Source organism: Gavia stellata, chromosome 2 (genome assembly GCF_030936135.1).
Source record: "Gavia stellata isolate bGavSte3 chromosome 2, bGavSte3.hap2, whole genome shotgun sequence".
Taxonomy (NCBI): Eukaryota; Metazoa; Chordata; class Aves; order Gaviiformes; family Gaviidae; genus Gavia; species Gavia stellata.
The window spans coordinates 6,609,282-6,632,560 of NC_082595.1; positions in this window are offsets into that span (position 1 = coordinate 6,609,282).

Below are 23,279 nucleotides of genomic sequence, written 5' to 3' on the forward strand. Positions count from 1 at the left end.
TTGCTGCTAGGACTTCGGCCACCAGCTTCCTTCGATTTCTTTTCTCCCCTGTTCAAATGCTGCTTTTGTTTTTACAGACTATGTGAACTGCTGTCGTGAATCGCAACCATAAACTATGGACACAGCATCCTCTCTCCGACACCCCCATCAACAGACAACTGCTAACTGAATACAGCTAATTGGTATTTATTCTTTGTTACAAAGCCATGGCCAACCAAAAGCCTAAGTTTGAAAAATGCCTGCTCATGAAATGGCACTGCAGCAAAATTACATGTCGGGCAGGAGGATGGATGGTACCTTTTCTGAAGGAGATCAGTGTCTACGGGCTTTAAGAGCTTTAGTTTCACATGAATTGAGCCTGATGTTGCATAAAAATTTGTCATGTTGCAAGCCAAGATAAAGCAGCCTTTCATATACACCTATTTTGCAGCCTTAACACTTCATAGGAGAGAAAAAAAAATATATAAATGCCATAGCCCAGGTTTTATCCATCTCCAAAGACCAGATTGGTGGTCTGTTCAAGCCACTGAGTACCTGCAAGAGCAGCAGCTATTGAGACATTAAAATATGCTGTATTTGTGTTGCCTACAACAACATGATAGCCATTATAAAGATTTACAGCTAGGAATCACAACAATGCTTGAAAGCACGGGGCTTTTGAAAAAAGTTGTTTTATAAAAACGACAGCTTTACGGTGCCTATTCATAGCTATAACTTGTTTTGTTTGTTCAGTTTCTTAACGGAGAGTTTCTTTGGAAGGTTAACGTTTAGGTTTCGGAAATCTGTGCATATTCCCCGCATTTCATGCTACCTGGTCAGTCAGCAACATCTCACAGTCCACCCAGAATTTTCAGCTACCCCAGGAATCAGCAGAGATTCAGCCTGAATTTTAGAAGTGCATTGATCTCTGACGCACTCAAACCAGCCATACTGGATTTGGGCGACTGGACTAGGCTCCTCTCACAAAGACCTTTTCTACACCAGTCCCCCCGGTGCTGCAACTCACTGCAGCCACTTCTCAAACCACGCCAAGCTGCATCAGCTGAGGCCCAAATTACTGTGTATTTGCTACCTGACAGTAACACTAAATTCAGCCATACTTTGGCAATAACGATTTTCAGACTTCTGCCAGTTACCTGTGTAACTCCCCACGAAATCCAACACACCTCAGCTCCCAGCACTCCTTTCAGTTTGGGCTCATCCTCGGCTGGCAGAAGTACAGTTTCACAGAGCTTGTCTATGAGGAAAGAGCACAATTCCTCTGAAGCATTACAAAAAGTAACGACCGTTTCTGCTTTAGTAAGACGAGGTTATTACAGAATGCAAGAAGCACGTACACCCCATGATGTAGGACCTTCCCACTCATGGAAGAGCAGCTATTCTGGGAGTGGTCACAGGGAGTCCTCAAAACCTCACAAAACTCTCGTGGTGATGCCATTTTTTGGGGCGGGGAGCGGGGGGGGGGGCGGAATTGCTCTTACTTTATGAATGAATTAAATTACTCAAATATTTTGTACAAGCATAAAATAAGAATTCTGTCTTATGTTCTGCTGAATTAACCAACTCGTGAGTTCCCTGCTTGGTTTCATATTTCTGTATTTGTTAACCCTAACATTAGAAAGCAAGAAAGAGTTTTTCTTACACCAAGCAGAACAGATCCAGAGAGTCTTCTCTGATGTTAAAGTTCTGGACATTCTTCATTACTGACCTATAGCTCGTGCAGTCATTTTCACTAAGGCATTACAAGGGAAAAACATCTGCAAAATATTAGAGAAATGACAGTATCCCCGGTGAAAGTGTACATGAGGCGTAGTGGACCCAAACTCGCAGGTCTTATTTGCACAGGCATGAAAACACCAGAATGCCTTCGCCGTCAGCTCCCTATGCCAACTCGGCTGTCATCTCCTTCTCTTGTCTCTCAACTTCTCCCTTCCCTAAGGAACTCCAAAATTTCAGGACCGTTAATAAAAAGGCAGGTTTATGTTTCACCACGTACACCAGGTCTACAGCCCTAACTGAGTCACAAAACTTCCCTTTAAACTGCATTCTTGCACACGCAAATGCATTCTGCACAAAGCGTGAGGCAAAGCCAGTGCACCGATTTTCACTCTTTTTCCTCCCTTCTCTGTTTTGATACAATGCTATGAATAATTCCTGAAGGGGAGAGAAAAAAAATAAACGCTAGTTTGTTAATATTTTTCAATACAAAATTAATGTTGATAGCAGCAGGTTTCAGAAGCTCACAACCTTGAAAACTGTGGTGACATTTACACTCTTCCACTTAGCTTTAGTTTGGATTGATAGGAGCGATATGATTCTTCCTAAGAAGCTAATGAGTGCCTGTAACAGCGAGTGAAAAAGAAACATGAACTGGAAAAGAGCTGTTCTCTGGTTTCTCATCGTTTCCGTTGCCAGGGAAACAGCTTCTCCATCAATGGATGGCATGGGGTCGGACCAGCTGCCTCCTCCCAAGGCTAGCTCCCCGACATCACAAGGCTGCGCTCAACAGATTAGGAAGAAAACAGAATAAATGCACATCTCTCTACAAAAGACCAGTTGAAACAAAACGCAGCAGAATTATGGATTTTCTAATTATGTCTTCCAAGCATGGCACCACAAGCACTGTCTCTCAGAGACTTCATAAATCCAAGATCCCGACAAAACATGGTCATTAAGATCCCATGCCATCTTTTCATAAGATTAAACACATTGTTAGTCTCACTGCCTTGGCCATGCTCCAAGTTGAATAATTGCATTCTGGATAACATACCTGAATTCCCCTGCCACTTAAAGATGACAAGAAAGTTTTCATCGCTTCCCTTTGTAAAGCACCAGGGGTCATTGCTGGTGCCATTATAATGGCTTTACGCCACCAAAATGCCCAGGAGAAGTGACACACTCATTTGCAAGATGACACAAGCAAACAAATTTATAATTCCATCCATAGCAGTAATACAGTCTGCTACGCAAAAGGCTATTACATATGTTCTGTTTAAACACACCATGGTTTGCAAAAAGATGATAATAATAAAGCTAGACATGAATAATGAAAGATTTAAAAATGATGGGGAAGCTGTAGTGAACATGTGCTCACTACAATTTTTGATACACCCCCAGGATTTAGTTAGATTTAGGTTCTGAAATTTCTTCAGGGCTCCACATCACTTATTATTACTTGCAATGCAAGTTCAGTTTCTACTTCATGACAATGTTCTGGGAACATACATTAAACGTTCTTATTAAAAGGCAATGAATATGTTACATTTCGCCTTGGTCAGCAAGCATGGCCAGTGATACAAGGTAAGAGTAAATCCCTTCCCTGACCCCACACTTTCAGATGTGTTTTAGGTATGCAATGGCATCGGCAGAACCTGGACAGGCTCTTGCTCCCAACCCTTCATTTCCTGCTATTATTTGTCCGACGGTGCCAAGCCGTCATGAGACCTTACAACTCACAGAGAAAGCGATGGGCAGCAGGCAGTGGAAGGAACAGATTGAAAAGGAACCATCACAAAACAGAAAATGACAGTATAGGTGATAACCCATCCCGTTACATTTTGGGACTTGTTTCCAACGTTATTTATGTTTACATATTTTGCTTTGCTCCTAGTGTTTAAATCACTTGAAATAGAAGAACTGCTATCGTAAATTGTCCAATATGAGTTTGGGATGTTTGTTTGTTTGTTTGTTAGCTTTTTTCCCCGAAGACCCCCTACCCTCCTCTCGTTCATCCTGGGATATGAAACGACAGTGAAGTGGTCTAGGCTTACATACTTGCCAACAGGATCACAATCTGTCCCTGGTTTTCTCTTTCTCTATTGTGACATATTCTGTGCTTTAACTAGGCACATCATGAGATGTAATTTGAATTTACAGCGTGGAAAAGAATCCCCGAGCACATTACAAACTCATCTGCCAACTGCACACAGCAATTGTTCCTCTCATTTCTGAAACGCAACCTCTTCTGCTGGGAAGCACACTGACTTTTAATGGCATTGCAACTGTTTAAGATGGAGAAGAAGATAGACACCATAGCCAGTGATAATATCCGAGAGATTTTCAAGCTGATCCGCGCTCCTTTGGTGCCTCTCGGAGCACTTCCCGCCTGCCTGTGGAAAACTGTCTAAGTGTATTGTGCAAGTCCCTTCTCCGGTTGTTTTAACCAGTCGCCCAGCTCGTCTTTGGAAAGAAGAGGCTGCAAGTTTTCCATTCAATCCCTGGATGGAAAAGCCACATCCAGGCAGAGGGGAAAAAAAAAATTGAATTTTTTACTAGATGAGAAAGTACGAAAGGGAACAGGCAAATATAAATGTGTGAAGAATTATTAGAGAATGGCACAAGCTATGGGATTATTCATGTCTGCAGACTTCCTAGAACATGTCTATTAAGCGTCCACAAAATCCTATAGCATTTGTCCCCACTTCAACAATTAACTGCAGGAGATATTTTTGAAGTCCCAGAGAAACCAATTAAAAGGTGTTCCTGAACTGAGGCTCGAGTCACAATTAAGTTTCATAAGACTTTCTCATACGCTCGACTGAGTTATTAAAAAAAACATGAGTCACCAGAAATGACACTTTATTCCCATTTTGGCAGCTGTGAATCACTCCGGCATGTGAATGGACCCCGTGATCAGTGACCACAGCAGACTGAAGGACCTGCCTGTAGGATTTGCAGGGATTTTCTATAGCCACAAGACGCCTTTTGCATACACCTCACAGTGCTTCCCTTGCTTTGGTGGCACGCAGGGAGAACTTGGCTGCATGGAAGATAGGGTTTTGCAAGCATACTTGCTGGGTCTGCGTAACAGAGGTGCAAGATAGACAACTGACAAGCATCTGATTTGTCCAGGGTACAGCGAGTTGCAGAAGCAATGCAAAAACAAAAAAAAGAAGAGAAAGAGCTACATGTCATCCTTCCCCCAAGGAAGCAAAGATCTGAATACGTGAGGATTAGCAATAAGCTCAGGAAGAAGCAATGCAGAGAAGCTACACATTGAAGGAAGAATCAGTCAAAAGAACAAATCCCACTTTCGAAAACACAAAACCTAGCACACTTGGCAGGAAGGAGACTATCAAGGACTATGCACAAGACAATCTCTTACTGCCGGAATGGAGGAGCCAAAAGACGCTGTTTCCCCATCAGCAAGAGCCTTCGTGCCATGGAGGGAACATCACCGAGGAAAGCAGAGCCAGTGACTTTCTCTATTACGCTGAGTTATGGCATCTCGGGGAAGCACTGAATCAAAGCTAATCCCAGCTACTTGTAGGCCTCTGACTTAGCAATTGATGACCTCTGTGGTATGCCACTCTTCACTAAGCAGAAATAAAGTCCCTCTAAGCCCGTGGAAAACCAGATGAGCTTATGGTCCCCGACAGCTCCTCCAGTTATGCCTCGGTCTGCGTCCATGCAAGAAAACATACAAAAGGGCAAACGTGAACTTATCCTCATAGCTGAAACCCTTTCCCAATTCCAGCCCCCGCTGCTGCTCTCAGACCTGGTCTTATCGCTGCGCCAAGAGATGTGATGATGGCGGCAGAGAGGTGACCGAGGCTGCAGGGTTCAGTCCTTTGTTGCTGCTGCCTCTGCCCTTGGTGTTCAGGGGACGTGGCTGCTGGGCTGGGCCTCAACCCATCAGTTTACATTTCACAATCTCTTCATAATAACAAAAGATAGACAAAAATCAGATTTTAGGTTGTCCAGGGAGCTGGAACAAAAGGGGATGTTAAGAAACCCACCTCTCTGCCCATATCTGAATCCTCTCCCTAGGTTGGCTATTATATAAAATAATCGGTGAAAAGGGTTATTTGGTATTTTTAAACCAACTTTGTAACAAGAGCTGACATAGAATCTGCTTGCTAAAAAATACTGTATTATCCAGTTTAAAAGAAATGAAGTGTGCAATGGTAATTTTTGTCAGGCTTTCACCAATCCATAAAGAACATTTTAACAATTTCAAAAATACAGCCAGTTTCTTTCTGCTAGGCAATTTGTGCAATTTGCAAAATTCTCATTCTTCCAATCCTGAGGTGAAGTGTACTCCTCATTCCCAACCTCTGAGGGCAGGGAAACAAAGCAGCAATAGCAATTCGTCACTTACCAAAAAAACCCGTGCTTTTTGTTTGAATGGCTAACTATTTTACCATTCACTTTCCTACAGCTAACCACACTGCAACAGGTATTAGCATATTTTCACTCATGCTGTAAATGTATTTATTAGCTAATAATCATATTGCTATCACAGTTAAAACCTGCACTACGTATCTGGCCATGAAAGTAACACCATTAAATAAATGATAAGCCTCTGATATCACTGAAAATCAACCTTTGTGAAAGACTACTGGTAGGAAATACCTTCATCCATACTTTTATTTTTACTATAAAAGTCAGATAATGAATATATGTATATACATTTCTGTTCAAAGCTTAAAGCATCGAGAAAAATAGTCAGGACTCTATTCTGACTTGTAGATGAATCCCCATTGCATGAAGCTGCTTGAGCAAAAACCAGCCTTCCAACCTTCACGCTCTTAACTTCAAGTCCTCACTCCACTTTTCTACTAGGCACACATGAATCAGCCCTGAGTTAATAAGAATGGCCCAAATATACCAAATTATCTTGAGATCAAATCCCTACTGAATCTCTTCTGAGATTCAAAATATTTTATTTTCACTTTACTCATAGCTCTTCTCATTTTAGATTTGCCCCCAAAGGAATATGTTGCTATAAATTACCTAATTCTCAGAATATGTTTCACGCTAGAGAAAATTAAGAAGTCCCAGGAGAAGTTCTGCTGTGAGATTTCCACATGAATTTTCTGTAGCCTCGAGGTTTGATTAAGAGCTGAAAACACGCAGTGTTAAATGGATGGAGCTTCCAACTCCACATTGCAGAACTGGAAGAACGGTCACCAATCACTGTCACCCAGGTGCTATTCTGCAGCCTCCTTTGGATCAGGTTTGGCAATTCCTCAGCACCAGGAAGCTGACCATACAGTCTGCCGGCGAATTTCCAACATCGATAAACCCCAGATAAAGCTTATAACTCAAGTAACTGCAGCTGGATATTATCGTCAGTTGGTTGTTATTCACCAACAGTTGGATTACCAGGAGAAGGAAGGGAAATCAGCCCTCACACTAGTACAAGCCACCAGAGCATACAGTCCTCATCATGGGATAACACTGCATCCTCGTACCGTCTCATCGGATTTGCCCCTTAGTACATCCCTCACCCGCGCACCGTGGCTAACACTAGCCTATTTCTGGAACTACAGAGAACTACAAACCTTCCCCAGCAAGCCTAGCGTGACTCTAAACCGAAGCCTTGATCCAATGCTTAGGTCCCTAAGGTCAGTGAAGTTTAGATGGGGTTGCACCACAGCATGATGTTCACCTGGACTGTACCAATGGCCTGGATACAGCTTGATTTCATCTGCCGGAGCTTTCTCTAACTTTCCCTCACACTCTATTTGAGGTCTAGAGCTATCCTGGCAGGTTTTAATCATCCAGGAGCAGTTTAAGCAGATCGTCTTTTCCCAATATCTACATAGCATGGGTTTATTTCCCTTTTACTGCTCCCGAGTCTCACTGTACCTCAGCGCTGATATACAGCACAGCAGTTATACCCCAGGGAATCTGTCTCCATCTGCTTTCCTGCATCCCCACCGCATCCTTGTGCAGCTTGGCATCATGTGGCTCATCCCTCAATTCTGCAAGCTTTATCAGTATTTTCCACGGATGGATGACAATTGTCATATTAAAATCATCTTATTTTTCCCCATTTCTACATCTTTAGCACTGAAATAGCACTTGTGGTTTGCACATCTCAGAGGGCAAGAACCATATTAACCTCCCAAGTCAAATTTTTTCCTAATTGTCAAGAACTCTGCTTATGTTCACTCACTTTGAAAACCTGGCTCAACTGCCCAAAATCACACTTTAGAGAGTTACTGTTAGGAATGAGGGCAATCCTGAGCTCTCTCTCAGTCCCTCTCTCTGTCACACCCCCGCACACACCCAGAACAACCCGTAGTATAGAAATGCCAACCACCACTACAGGACAATGAAACCAAACATGATTTATGGAAGCATCACCCAAGGAGAGAGACTTTTCATAGTGAAATTGAAGACTCAAAGCTATGATACAAATTGACCTATCTGGTAATCAAAACAGGAACAAGAGAAGAGAGATGCAAAAAACCCCCAAACAACTAAGTAAAAGGTAGAATGGGCCTCTGCTAAAAATAAAAGTTTCTTCTCAAACTTCAGCAGGTCTAAGCAGAATCAGCACAGCTAAGGATCTAGCACATGCATGAGTTAAGGAAGAACAAAACCCCTACTAGTTAAGATGCACTTCGAGCTGTTTCAGAGGATTTTCGTGCACCTGAAAAGGACAGACACCCACCTCTCATGCAGACAAAGAATGGTAATATCCCGTGACTTACAAATCATTTGCATGTACTGCATCTCCAATGATTAATTTGCTTGGTGTGGTTAAGTCACCTTTCAGGAGCGGAGGGTAAGAAGTACTAGCATAGTTAATGCAACATTCAAAAGGCAGAGCACCATTTTCTTTTTCCCATTTGCTGTGGTAGAACCAAAAGCATTAATAATGATGAGAAATGGCACACTCCTGCAAGGCACCGAATGGCGTGGAGCGAGGCAGATGTGCTGAGCATCGGTAGTCAGCAAAACAAGCAGAATATGTACAAGCCAACTGTGTGCTTTTTGTTAGAAAGCATTGCACTCGTTCACTTTCTGTTGCTGCTGGAGTTGTACTCATTTGCTTTCTCTTGCTTCACTCAAAAATCCATTGAATGGAAGGTGACTTAAACTAGACGGTCAAGTGAGCAGAGCTGAAATAAGAAGAGAGTTCTGGTAGTTCAGCATATGCAACTCCTAACTCTAGTTGTGAGAAGCATCTTGCAGAGCAAGCACAACACTTAACATTAACGTTGCAGACTGCAATGTGTTGTCAGACCAGAGTTAGCTTTAAATTTGCTTTCTGGCTACTGGAAACAATGCTGTCATGATGTTAGAGAGCTCTGGAAGAGTTATTTTACCATAATTCTCTAAACAGACAGAGCCCAAGACTTGCAGGGTAAGATCAAGAGGCTGCAAGCTTGTTCAAATGCCAAGCAAGCAGGTCCTTCTTATAAACAGGGAATTTATTAACATGCTTAAGACATGCCACTGACAAATATATTATTATTTGCTTTACAGTAGTATCTGAAGAGGCCTCCAGCTGAGATAAGGACTCACAGCTGTGCTAAACACTATACAGGCATACAGTAAAAGACAAGCTCCATTCAGAAGAGTGTACAATGTACTGTGCAACTGTTCACCCAGTTCTGCTTGTCAGCAACGCTGCACTCTAAACCCCGTATTTCACATCTGCGTCTTCGAGCAATGACTTAAAGACTTCATGTAAAAACTCTGGCTTGCCAATCTGATGCTCTGTTAAACCCCCCAGACGCCCAATAACTGATTTTGATGGTACATTAAGCACAAGAAAAGTCTAAAATCTTTGTATTTGCTTACAAATTATTAAATATTCAAGTACTAGTTAGCCTGTTCTGCTTTACACAGTCGTATGTCGGTCTTCTATAATAAACCATGTGATGATTCATAAACATCTAAAACATTTCCCTTGGTGTTCAGTATTTTATTACATAGATGCCAATTATGTTCGAGCAGCAGACTGCACAATCCCGAACAGTCATCTATTATATGAATGGTTCCATTGATTCCTATACTACAGAGGGTTATGCTCTCATATATCACATTGAACAGGATTTGTTTCCACAGACACTGGGGGTAAACTATTGGTGAATGTGCTTTCGCAGGTTATAGGCACCACCACTGTGCTCAACCTTACTCAAAGATTTCCCAGGCTTCAAATAATAGACCTTCCCCCTCACCCCAACCCCCATCGCCTTTTTCTTTTAAAGCAAACTTTGCTATGAGCAAAAAGCAACTCATTTTACAGATACATAATAACAGCTATTGTGCTCAACACAATTGAACAGGTCTGAGTTAAAGGAAGGAGCTTGAAAATAACCTAGGATGAACAGCAGGTTGTCCTCTAAAAATACCTAGTTCGTGGAACACTCGGTAAAGAAAAGCATCCAGCTCATGCAGATGTATACAATACAGGACCCTGAGATACACAACACACTGAAATCAGAGTAATGGTCTGGACATTACAGCGCTCTGCCTTTAAAAAGAAAATACTCATTAAGAAGAGATGTGACATTTCTGAGTCACAGCTAAGCCTAACATGGTCAAGGCAACACTCTGAAACCATGAAAAAATTCAGTCACATACAGGACATCTGTTCTCGCAACACCAATATTTATCACTCACAAATGTCACATGGCTGCTTTTAACAACTCAGCTGCTGTTGACTGCCTCCTTGGAAGAAGCACGAGTCTCTGCTGGAGCATTAGCCCACAGGCAGGAGAGATGCCCCACGCCACAGGAGCTCTGGGGACAGAGCATGCACTATCACACTGTTCCTAGCATTAAGACCATTGAAGCAACCTCCAAGAGAAGGCAAGAGTACAGAGAGAGGCCCAGCATTTCTCCTGGGCTGCCTATGCCATTCAAAGTGAGAGGTTTCTCTTTTTGGTCTTGCTCCAGGGAGGGTGATCAAAGTATTCCCTCTTCCTCCTTTGAGCTGAGCCTCCATCCATCACTCTCACCTCGGCATCTTTCTGCCCTATTATATCAGCAATGCTAAAATGGCTCCACGGGCCACTCTTTGTAGGTCTTCAGCTTAGTACCTAGTGCAACCTATTTCTGCCTGCTATGTCAGGCAATTTTGGCTCCACCTTCAGTAAACTAAATATTTCCTGTCAAAGGGATTAGAAGGTTAGACCAACTGTAAACCCCTATTGTCCCTCCAATGTGAGCTTCTAAGGAGAAACAGGAGCATAAATACTACAGAGACTGCCTGGCAGGTGGGGTCAGGAATCTGAAGACCCTGAATGAGCCCTCTTCTTTCACGTTAGTGGAGATGGAGCTTCTCAGTTCAGGCTGGGATAAGACTGGGCTAAATGAGAGTCAGAGAAAGGTGCAGGATGGCAGATGGCAACTTCACTTCATACCCAGGAGACTTAGACAAAGTTGGTGCTTTATTTGCACCCTTTATTTGCAGCCTGCAAGCCTGATGAGTGGGATAGAACAATAAAAAAATTTCATCACTGTCTTATTTTTGCCTGATTGGTCTGGCCAACTTCACTAGAATGACATATGCGATGGGTTGACCGTGGCTGGATGCCAGGTGCCCACCAAAGCCACTCTATCACCCCCCTCCTCAGCTGGATAGGGGGAGAGAAAATATAATGAAAGGCTCATGGGTTGAGATCAGGACAGGGAGGTCACTCACCAATTACCTTCATGGGCAAAACAGACTTGACTTGGGGAAATTACCAATCAAATCAGAGTAGGACTTGTTGAATGAGAAATAAAACCAAATCTTAAAAACACCTTCCCCCCACCCCTCCCTTCTTCCTGGGCTCAACTTGATTCCTGATTTTCTCTACCTCCTCCCCCCAAGCAGCACAGGGGGACAGGGAATGGGGGTTGCAGTCAGTTCATCAGACATTGTTTCTGCTGCTCATTCCTCCTCACACTCTTCCCCTGCTCCAGCGTGGGGTCCCTCCCACGGGAGACAGTTCTCCATGAACTTCTCCAACGTGGGTCCTTCCCATGGGCTGCAGTTCTTCATGAACTGCTCCAGCATGGGTCCTTTCCACGGGGTGCAGTCCTTCATGAACTGCTCCAGCATGGGTCCTTTCCACGGGGTGCAGTCCTTCAGGAACAGACGGCTCCAGCGTGGGTCCCTTCCACGGGGTGCAGTCCTTCATGAACTGCTCCAGCATGGGTCCTTTCCACGGGGTGCAGTCCTTCAGGAACAGACGGCTCCAGCGTGGGTCCCCCATGGGGTCACAAGTCCTGCCAGCAAACCTGCTCCAGCGTGGGCTCCTCTCTCCACGGGTCCTGCCTGCTCCAGCGCGGGATTCCCACAGAATCACAGCCTCCTTCAGGCATCCACCTGCTTCAGCGTGGGGTCCTCCATGGGCTGCAGGTGGATATCTGCCCCACTGTGGACCTCCATAGGCTGCAGGGGGATAGCCTGCCTCACCATGGTCTTCACCACGGGCTGCAGGGGAATCTCTGCTCCGGCGCCTGGAGCACCTCCTCCCCTCCTTCTTCACTGATCTTGGTGTCTGCAGAGTTGCTTCTCTCACATATTCTCACTCCTCTCTTCCCCGGCTGCCATTGCGCAGTTGTTTTTTCCCCGTTCTCAAATATGTTATCCCAGAGGCATTACCAGCATTGCTGATGGGCTCAGCCTTGGCCAGCAGTGGGTCCGTCTTGGAGCTGGCTGGCATTGTCTCTATCGGACATAGGGGAAGCTTCTAGCAGCTTTCCACAAAAGCCACCCCTGTAGCACCCCTGCTACCAAAACCTTGCCACACAAACCCAAAACAACATAGTTTGTTTTAAAATATCATTTTAAAGTGGGGGAAAAAGCCTGTCTTTATTCCATTGGTTGCTTTGAAAGAACTGAGACTCTGGGGATGAAGTCTACTGCGAAATACCAAATACTATCGAATACTATGAAGCTCTCAGAACTACCACTCGTTTATATGCTATAGCCACCTACTTGCTGCTTTTTTTTTTGGTGTTAGTTGTCCTCCTCAAAAAATTCCCAACTAACCTCATGTCCACCCAGCTTCCTTTCCCGTTTCTCAGGCTATACTTTCTACCTTGTCTCTCCAACATCAGTACCTACTTAGCTTCCCCTTCACAGAGGCAATCTCAAGCACTAACAGGTGCTTCCCTGCTGTTTCTTCACATTTTATCGCTTCATCTCCTGTAGCTATCCTGCCACAAATTATTTTCTGCCTGCCTATTCCATCACTGCTTTATTCTCTCTCAGTCCATTGTACCATTAACTCTATTGGTACCTTTTTTCCTTCTAGAAATACCTTGGTTGGTGTCTGCAAGCCCAGCATTCACAGCAGGGAAAAATTTTGTCCCACTAGAAAGAGGCCACCGTTGCTCAGCGCTGCCTTGCAATATCTTGTCTACTCCATGCAAAAGATGTAAGCAATGTATGGCTACCGTGCCATTTTAGCTTTTCGAAAGTAATACATAGAAGGCAAAAGCTCATGAGACTGTTTCATGAGAGAGCATAAAAGCCCTGGCTGATACCTTAGGCATTTCAGTCACAACTGCACCAGGAGCATTCCTAAAGGCCCCTTTAGAGGCTCCGCTGGGCCAAGATTCCATCATGCTCTCCCCTGCTTCAAGTTATGTACCAATTATTCTTGGTTATACTGAGTCTCTGTGAACTATAATACAGCAGTCTGCAAATACTTGGATAAAACCATAAAAGCCTGGTTGTGAAATGCCAGGTATACTTCATTCAGATTATTTCTTACACCTGGTAAAGCCCAGGCTCAGTTCTGCATCCTCCAGACACACAGAGATGGCTGTTGTTGGAAGAACTACGATGGGCAGCACGCCGAGGCCAGCGGCCCCAGAGCATTCCAACAGAGCAAAGCGGTGAAAGGAACTGGAGACAGTGAGTGCTGCCCAAAGCATGGGTCAAAAAACGAAGCGGTTGAAGATGCATCTTCTCATCACATCTCCACCACATAGGGATGAACGAAGCATGTGCTGGTTTTGGCTGGGATAGAGTTAATTTTTTTCATAGTAGCTAGTATGGGGCGATGTTTTAGATTTGGCTGGAAACAGTGTTGATAAAGCAGGGATGTTTCAGTTACTGCTGAGCAGTGCTTACACAGAGTCAAGGCCTTTTCTGCTTCTCACACCACCCCACCAGTGAGTAGGCTGGGGATGCACAAGAAGTTGGAAGGGGACACAGCCGGGACAGCTGACCCCAACTGACCAAAGGGATATTCCATACCATATGACGTCATGCGCAGCATATAAAGCTTGGGAAGAAGAAGGAAAGGGGGGACGTTCGGAGTGATGGCTTTTGTCTTCCCAAGTAACCATTACGCATGATGGAGCCCTGCTTCCCTGGAGATGGCTGAACACCTGCCTGCCAATCGGAAGCAGTGAATGAATTCCTTGCTTTGCTTTGCTTGCGTGTGCGGCTTTTGCTTTACCTATGAAACTGTCTTTACCTCACTTTTACTCTTCCGATTCTCTCCCCCATCCCAACCGGGGGAGTGAGCGAGGGGCTGTGCAGTGCTTAGTTACTGGCTGGGGTTAAACCACGACAAGCATAAGACTGCAAGAGTTAAAAGGAAACTAATCATTCATATGAGAGATAAATGCTTCCCTAAGGAATCAGATTCCATACATGCTCCTGCCATAGCCTTTCTACTGAGGTCAAGCAAATCACTTAAAATTGATCTTTCGTGAGAAGTCACTGAGATCTACAAAGTACCTAAATACCTTTGCCTGCAGTGGAGATTAGGTATGTAAAGAACCTGGGGAAATAGTACTTAACTCTGTGTTTCCGTTTTCTAAGTAGTCAACTGAAAACCCTCGGACCTAATCGGCAGAAGAAATGCTGAGCACCCAGAGATGCAACCGGAAGACAACAAAAGCGTTATTTCACTTTTATAAATAGATGATCTTGCATATTGGTTGGACGAGCTGCCAACAACCGGTGGGCGCTTCTGGCCTTAACCTCCCATCTGAATTCCGAATCCTTGCCAGGACTTTGTCCCCCAGGCTAATTTGAAGATTAGCATCTATAAGGCATTCAGACACTGTACTGAGGAGCATCACAGAGAAACCCATGGGATTATTAATAGGTTTTCCATCATAGTACATGTGCTCCTTAATAAATAATCAAGCAGTGATCACCTTTTCTACCAGAACAGAAAGAGGTCCTACTGGAGGTGTGATTAAAGACTGAATCATAACGCATACGCGCAAGAAGGCCACATTACAGCAGCCAGGGCAGTTTCTCCTCACAGAAAGTTGCAAAATTAGGATAAAATTGTACGGAAACAAAATTCACTTCTGGGAAAAGCAAATCTTCTAAACTGCAGCTCTTGACTTGCTCTAATTTGGGCCTCCTTGTTTCAACTTTGTATATCTAGATGCCCCCAGGGAAGCTGCTGATGGCTTAGCTTGTTCTGAAGATATAACGAAACATGTAGAAAGAGTAGTAACATTACTTTCTTGCCCTGTAATTGAAAGGTTGAGCTAACTATTCCCTTTGGCTCAGGAATTCTTTTAAAGGTATCATATAGTGTTGCTGTAAGATATAAAAGAGACTTTCTATAAATTACCATGTCTGTAAAAATCTGCAAAAGTGTTTATTCTACATGGGGGGGCACGGCGGGAAGAAAAAAGCTATCATGTAGCCAAATGTTGTAAGTAACAAGACTCACTGCTTATTAAAAACTAAGGAAACTTCTTTCAAGCTTCTGTCATTGCAGCAGGTTTTGACAGTGTGAAGATACTAATTTATGTTTTACAAATCCAATAATATGGCAAAAGGAAAGGAGAAATCAAAAATAAATGAGCAACTTATCATGTCATACAGTACAGTCTTACAGCGGGCGACCTGGTCATGCAACTAAGCATATAATTTATAGGAGCTACTGGGCTGAAATACTCATCTACAAAACATACCTAGAATAAATCCAGATGCTTGCTGCAGCCTAAACTGTAGATAAATGTTGGATATAGAGAACTGAGGTTTTGTTTTTTTTTTTTCCAAATATGGATTACCAACCATTGCAAGTCAACACTTGGCTGTAGAAAGCCACCAACTCAACTCTTCCATGACTGAAAGCGTATCAGCGGTGTACATCGGACATTAAAAGCCCATGAACTCTCTCTCACTGCTCGTGAGTCAAATATGCATGCAAAAGAGAACATCTGTAATCAGGAAGTGCCTTTGAATAAAAGGAATCCAAGGTGCATGGAAATAACACTGTGTGAACCAGCCACCTTCAGAAATACAGATGCCCCACCTTCAGAAATACAGATGCCTGGGCCCAGGTGCAATCAGCAGGTTGGCTTACACTATGTACCTGGGTACGGTGTGTTACGGCAGTTGGGCGGCAATCCCACACACACTCTGTAGAGTATATTCATTTTGCTGACAACAGTATTAAAGTTATTGTTCGTCAACACAAAGAGATGTCTTCCTTAGTGATGATCTTAATTACTTAAGAGGAAGAATACAAAAAGGCAGGGCTCCTCAACTACTTCCATCAAGAATGACCGCACTGGACGTGGGTGAGGAGGAGGGCCTGGAGTTGGTGGGACAGATGTGTTTTACTCACTGTAAGGGGATTGCACCCAAACAAAAATGAAGGTTTTCCTTCACTAGCTTACTGAATCAACACTTGCCTCTCTCCATTTGTCAGTACTCTACCTGTAAAATAATATTTCTTTAGCTCACAGATATGTAATACTTTGAGCACAATAAGGTGCTAGATCCTTGCCTAAAAAGCACTTAGAGAAGTACCAAGTACTAGAAGATGCATTCACTGATGTAAAGCTAGCTTGACCCTTTTAATGTTTGGCATCATCATGGGAATAAGCAAATGCATTTACAAGGCATGCATGCCCTCAAACATGAAAAGAAGCTAGCCAAGAATAAATAAACTTAGCTGAGCTGCATAGGCTCATAAAGCCAAGCAAATATAATTCAATGCAAGCAGGAATTTCACTTGCATCTTTCTTTTTTTGCCTAACAGGAACACTTTGAAATACTTCTGTTTAATCCTTCCAGATATGCTGCTACCTGGATGGAGACCATGCAGTTTTAAATACATTTCCAAGCACTCAACAGGAGCTTACATTTGTTTTTAAGAGCCAACCATCCAAACCTGGATGGTACATAAACACAGTTCTCAAGCCTGAGGCCTTCGGAAAAGAAAAGATCAGCTGGGACCTGCTCCTATTTCAGGTTTTTAAGGAATAATTTCCACCCATCCCTCCCAATCTGTAAGTTTTACCTACTTCCACACTGAATCCCCAAATGAGGGATATAGAAAGAGCAGACTGGAACTAGATGCCAAACTTAACATGAAGGCACTACACGTATCTGAGGAAGGACGTGTGTATGGCATATATGTAAAGAAGAGTTATATAACAAAGTCCAAACTACAGAAGGGACAAATATCTGCCTCTGCAGGCTAATAAACACTGATAATCTGCAAATGACCTCTGCTCTCTCAGCGCTAATTACGCAACATTCTTACCTTTCACCTGACATGCTCCTCTCGGATTGCCAACTTTCCCATACATGCTGATTTTCTGTCCTGCTCCTTAGTTTTGATAGCTTGTCCCTCCTGCTACAGTTTGTTATTTGAAGACCCCTGCAGTGATGGGTCCTTGGTTAGGAAGGAGACTATGGCTATAACGACATTTTGCTCTTCAGGAAACTGTGCATCGGTATCCTCACCTGCAAAATAGAGACAGAGTTCAACTCAGAGTGCTCTGCGGTTCTGTTTGTTGGGGTTAATAAGGCACATTGAGCATCTAAGAGAGTGTACAGGTGCTATGCATAAATATTTTTAGGATTGCATACTTCGATTTCACATTTATATATATCTACATAAATTACCTTTGTCATACAAAACTGATTTCAAGAGCAACTGTTCTTTCCATGAGATCAGTTGTATGAGAAGAATAAGCATCATTCACCAACTATTTTCCTCCTCCTGAAAAGCTGGGGAAGCTAGTGAAATCAGAAACAATCACATGCATCTTCTCAGTAAAACATCAAGAGCACGGAGTCAAGCACAGTTCACAAGAACCCGCAGTTCAAAATTTATGTGTATAAAATGTTCTTAACAGTAAAAAGCACTTCTTTTTTTAAACAGAAGAGAAAGTTCTCTTCTTTGGAGAGGAGCTTCACAGTGTATAATTCAACTTCTGTTTCAAAAATGAAAAGCAAAACAAACAAAATTCTTCACTGTTCAAGCTACAGTCACAGACCCCACAGAAAACAAGTCTTCACAAGAACCGAACCTGGACAAAAACCTCCACTCTCCATTAGCCAGAGACTGAATGTGGCACTTCGTGCCCCACCTTTCAAACTTAGCTTCTTATCTGTGCCGGCAAAAATAACAAAGCTTGAAGGCTGTCTCCTGCATCGCATAGCCCTCTACACCTAACTGCATTACCATGACAAAAAGAGTCCTTATGATTCCTCCTACACGGCAGTACAGGAAGAAAAACTTGTAAATTGGCGGTGACATCATCTGCTAGAAAGTGATTCACACTTCATGAAACAGCAGGGAAAATTAAATTTACTCCCAACCACCCCAGAGCTCTTTCACTGAATCAGTGTGTGGCAGAAATGATAGTAGGAGACGTAAACCCTTTCTCTATTTTAGAAAGACAAGGATTGTGTAATGAGCTAGAGTGCAGAGAGCAAAATTACCATATACTGTCACTGAAATATATTTCCCCTGTGGTTTTGCCAAAAAAGGTATGAAACTGGGATAGAGAATAAACCAGGTGATGCTAGAGGCAGAAAGTGGATTAATATGCATCACCAGCAATATGTGACTGGCTTACAAAATGGTGGGTTGCATGACTGACAGTACCAGAAGAGGAGCTGTTTAATATTCTCTCTGAAGCTGCCCTAGCCTCAGAACATAGCCACACCTGAATACATTACAACTTTCGCATCCCTTGCTTTGCCGACAATGTGCTGAAGAAACAGAGGAAATTTAAACACGTGAAGGATGAAGGTTCCCCACATCCCTTTGAACCCTGCTGGACCCTGACTAAAAGAGAAACAAAATAATTGTCTAGTTTTTCTACAGAATTCCTAGGCTGTAACTGCTACTTCTATTTATATTATAGTGGTGCCCACGATGAGGAGATATTCACAGACAAGTGTGAAGGATCTTGCCTTGCCACAGACTATAGCTGATTGAATTACCTGACTTTCAGGCTAGTATCATTTTCTGTCCATGGGTCAAAGCACTGCAATTTCCAAATAGATTAGGCATGAGCACCACACAACAGGAGAGAACTTCTCTAAAAAGTTGTCATTTATGAAGATAAATCACGTAAATCTACCTTCAGAGAGAGCTACCACATGCTGAGAGGAGCGATATTTATCCAGCTCTGCAGAGAAGACAAACCTGAAGTTCCATTTCTGTGTTGAAGAGAAGGGAAAAAAAAAGGCTTAAATAGCTGTAAATGAAGTAGCCTACAGCCTTCCTCTTAGCTCCCAATGGTATGGTCCAACATGACATCAGGACCCCAAACACAGCAGAGCGCGTGAGAGTAGTTTGGGTCAAACCTCAGTAATCAGTACCTGAACCATACACAAAGGCAACCAGGCTCCATGACTCCAGCAAACTATTAACCTGGATATTAGTCAGAAAGTTTCCAGAACTTTGCGAAGAAACCTGGGCACCGATTCAAGCAAGTGAGACCTTGAATATGGTTTTGCCTCAAAACCACATGAAGCTTATTGTTTCATGCAATTTTGATGGAAAACCACAGCTGTACTGACAGCTCTTGTCATGATTCAGTGTCCTTTTTGGAGCACCTCATTGACAAACTGCCAACTAGCCACAAGCACAGCAAGAAAATAAATGAAACGTACCTTCCTGTTTCCACCCAATTCTGAAAAAGCCACTTGTGCTGCAGCAAGTGGTAAGTCAACCTGCGCCTGCTACGAGTTTCCTTCTTGCACTTCTTTTTAATCAACTACCAATTTTAATAATGTATGTTTATATAAATAATTGGTTCAATATAACCTTGTACACAATTTGAAGCTCCAACAGAAAAATGAAATTAAAGCACTATTTAAAATATACGTGTATATAAAAGATGCCTATGAAACATAGAAATTAATCTGAGATTCACATGGTTTTAAGCCAAGCCCTGCCTCTCCTCATGCTGGAAGTGGAAGAAGAGTCAGGCGAGCCTGGCTCTTTGCCTGGGCTGGTCAGCCCTTGCAGCAAGGGCTCTCCCGTTCATACAGCACTTTTCTGGGATCTAAGCTTCCACCTGCACTGCATCATGCGCTACCCAGCACCTGATTACTGCACTGTGCTTCTGCAGGCCTTACTACGTTTGTACTCAAGCAAGAATCCCTTTATTTCAATAATAGTTTTGTTATGAGTAAAAGCTTACGTTTGTTTACGTGGTTTTAGAAGTTACAGTAATGGATATTCTTTGCCATTTCATAACATTTTTTCAATAGTACTAAAAAGTCACACCAATAAATAATTACAAAACATTCCCATAATACTCATTTTACTATTATAGAAGTGTAGAAGTGGAGCCTCCCTGATCAATAATGGATAAAAGGAAAGGCAAACCAATTACTGTCTCTTCTAAAGAGTAACTTTCCCCCCCGTATACCTCTCCCTCTGCTCCGAGAGTAAAGCAGAGATATTAGCTCCGTGTCACACTGCTATGGTCTTTGGGGGCCCAGCAGAGCAAGAACAGAGCAAAAACCAGTGGATTTGGTTTTTGTTTATTTTTTTACTGGAGCTATCAAGGTGAAGAAAACCACTAAGTCTGGGATTAGTAGCAGTAGGGTTTGGGGTTTTTTTTTTCTTTTTCTTGATACCTTTGGCACCTCAACATCAAAACCAACAGAAACCAAAACCCATCCTACAGGATGCAGCACTGCTTAAGTGCTCAGCCAGACAGTTCAAATGAAATAACAGCTTCCCACAGCTTGGAAAACACAGGGATGGTGTCCTTTGATTAGCTAACTTCTATGCTAATATGATAGTTCTTAATAGGGCTCCTGGGGCAGTACAGTAGAACTGTTTAAGCATAACAGTTAAACAAAATGAAAAGGAAGAAAACAGGAGCACACACTGACACACACCTTTCTGTATCCTACATTAGGCGGAAGATAAAACCTATAATCCTGCTTCTTCACATTAAAATAATTGCTTTTTTTCACAGTGCTGGTTGAATGGCTCCACGAGTCTCTTGCTACTCCCCTGCTTTGCATGCAATTCTTCTTGAGAACCCTCTTCCAGAGCGGTGAAAGGTGGCGGCCAGGGGCTCGCACCTCCCCTTCTCAAATCCCTCTCTCCCGGCCAGCCGGGCTCCCTGCTCTGCTTCTCAGCTTTTTGTACCAGATCTCACAGCACCTCCTTCAAACCATTTCTGCTGTGCCCTGCCCCAGCCCAGGGACCCCCAGGGGACTCTCTGCCAGCCGTGGAGAGGAGGAGTGGAGGGCAGCCCGCTCTCACACAGCAGTCGGAGGTAACTGAAGTTTTCACCTTGCTTCATGATTGCGTACAATTTAATGTCATGTATTCTTCAGCTGCAGAAAAATCACAGCTTCATCATCACTATGCTCATTATATCAATCCCTCATTATTATTATTTTTCCACAGTATACCTATCCCTCTAATATTTACTGCTAGTGAGTTACCGTAAATCTTAACTGTAACTTCAAGGTTACCTTTATGGGAAATGTCAAGCCCTCCAAGGAAATAACAGAATCACCAAAGGGAAAGTTTATCTGGAGATTCAAGAAGACAGCAAGTCACCTTTTCAACAAGGGGTTTATTTCAGGATTCTGGCTCAGCTCAGAATGTCAACAACATAGATTTTACATTAAAAAAAAAAAAAAAGGCAGGTTGATCCTTCCCAAGATAGTAAAAGAAACACGATAACTCGACAACCACTACATTGCAAACTAAACAAGGTAACAACTATGGTTTTCTTGCGTTCCTGAACTCCTAACTTCTTGCCACGTATCTCAACGCTGCCTGGCCTTGGTGCTCCCAAGTATTCAATACCTTGCTTTTGAAATGATGGTCAGAAATCAGGTCCAAGCTGGCAGGGATTCCCTGAGTTAAAACCTTGCAACCCAGCCAGCAGTTACTTTTTTTTTAAGGATACGTCTGGACAACATGAAATCAAGGTCTGGAAATTCCAGCTGGGAAGTGCTAAAGCGACACAGATTCTTATGAAATATAAACTTGGGTTTGGCTTACAAATGTGTTTCAAAAATGCATAATGAAAACAGGCTCAGAATCTACTTCCAACATTACAAAAATGTTTTAATTTTAATAGGAATGTCCTCTTTCTATTAATCTACCATCCTGATGTTCCCCGGACTATCTGAATCAATGCATGATCTCCTGCATTCCCTTGCCTGCTGAATTAACTGTACGTGTATCACTCTTTCTCACTGAACACCAGTAGACTATCGGACAGAGTCGCCTGAAGAAGCATTCTGCTTTGCTGGTTGACCACGGTGATTTTGTACATATTCCTGACACTCCAGAGCAGCAATCCTAGGAGACGGAGGGGGGGACACCCACAGGACAGGACCACCAAATGTCTGAGGAAAAGACAATTTGTAGAGCTTTTAACATTTCTATTATCTGCTTGGCACACAGTCGCAGCTCTTCTAATACCAAGTCAATTTAACACGTAGGCAAAGCTGCTGCAGGTGCACAGAATATGTGCCTCATGTCCTAAACAAGTTTGATAACGGCTTCCTTGCCACATTGTGGCTACCTTAATTTTTTAGCAAAGGGTGGCTTTGAAACCCACCATAAAAGAGCTGAAAAAGGAGGTATCAGACCACGTACATTTTTTCTCTAAGAGGCAAAGTGCAGTATTTCAACGAGTCCATTCCAAATTTTAAGAAACTACAGCCCATTCGAGCGCACATAGTTTTAACTATTACTGCCCTTATACTTGTGTAGGAGTGCCTCATTAGGAAGCTAACAGCTGCAGCCAGAGGTTATCAAAAACCCCGCTGTTTAGGGGCAACTTTTCTTTAAAAGCAGCCGTACCAATCAGCCTAGAAACACTAACCTGACATTTACAAGCAGTTTGATCAAAAGAAAAATGTACAGAATCCAGGACAACAGATATCAAAGCAAAAAAAGGTGTCCTTTTGCAAGGAGGAGGAATATACATGGCTTCCCAGCACACTCCCTGGCAACAGACACCTGGAGCTCACATCAATAACAATAACCTGTCCCAAAGAAGGAGGAAACATCTTGGCCAATATAACACTTTCCTTTGACAGTGGTAATACATCATTTTATTTGTTATGGTGACTGTTCCTGCAGGACTTACATTGCAGGGAGCAGAAGTAAGACAATTCCCCTCTTTCAAAACTTGCCCTAGTTTTCAAGCAAGCACAAGAGAGTCTGTTCCAAGGCAGACCAATTTAGAAAAGTTGGAAAATCCCAACATGCAGCTTTGCCAAAAAACCTAAAAAGAGTATTTTGTAAATTTTTTCGAAAAGATGAAAAATGCTTCAGTGTTCTGATCTTTTCTATTCAGCTTCTTATTGACGTAAA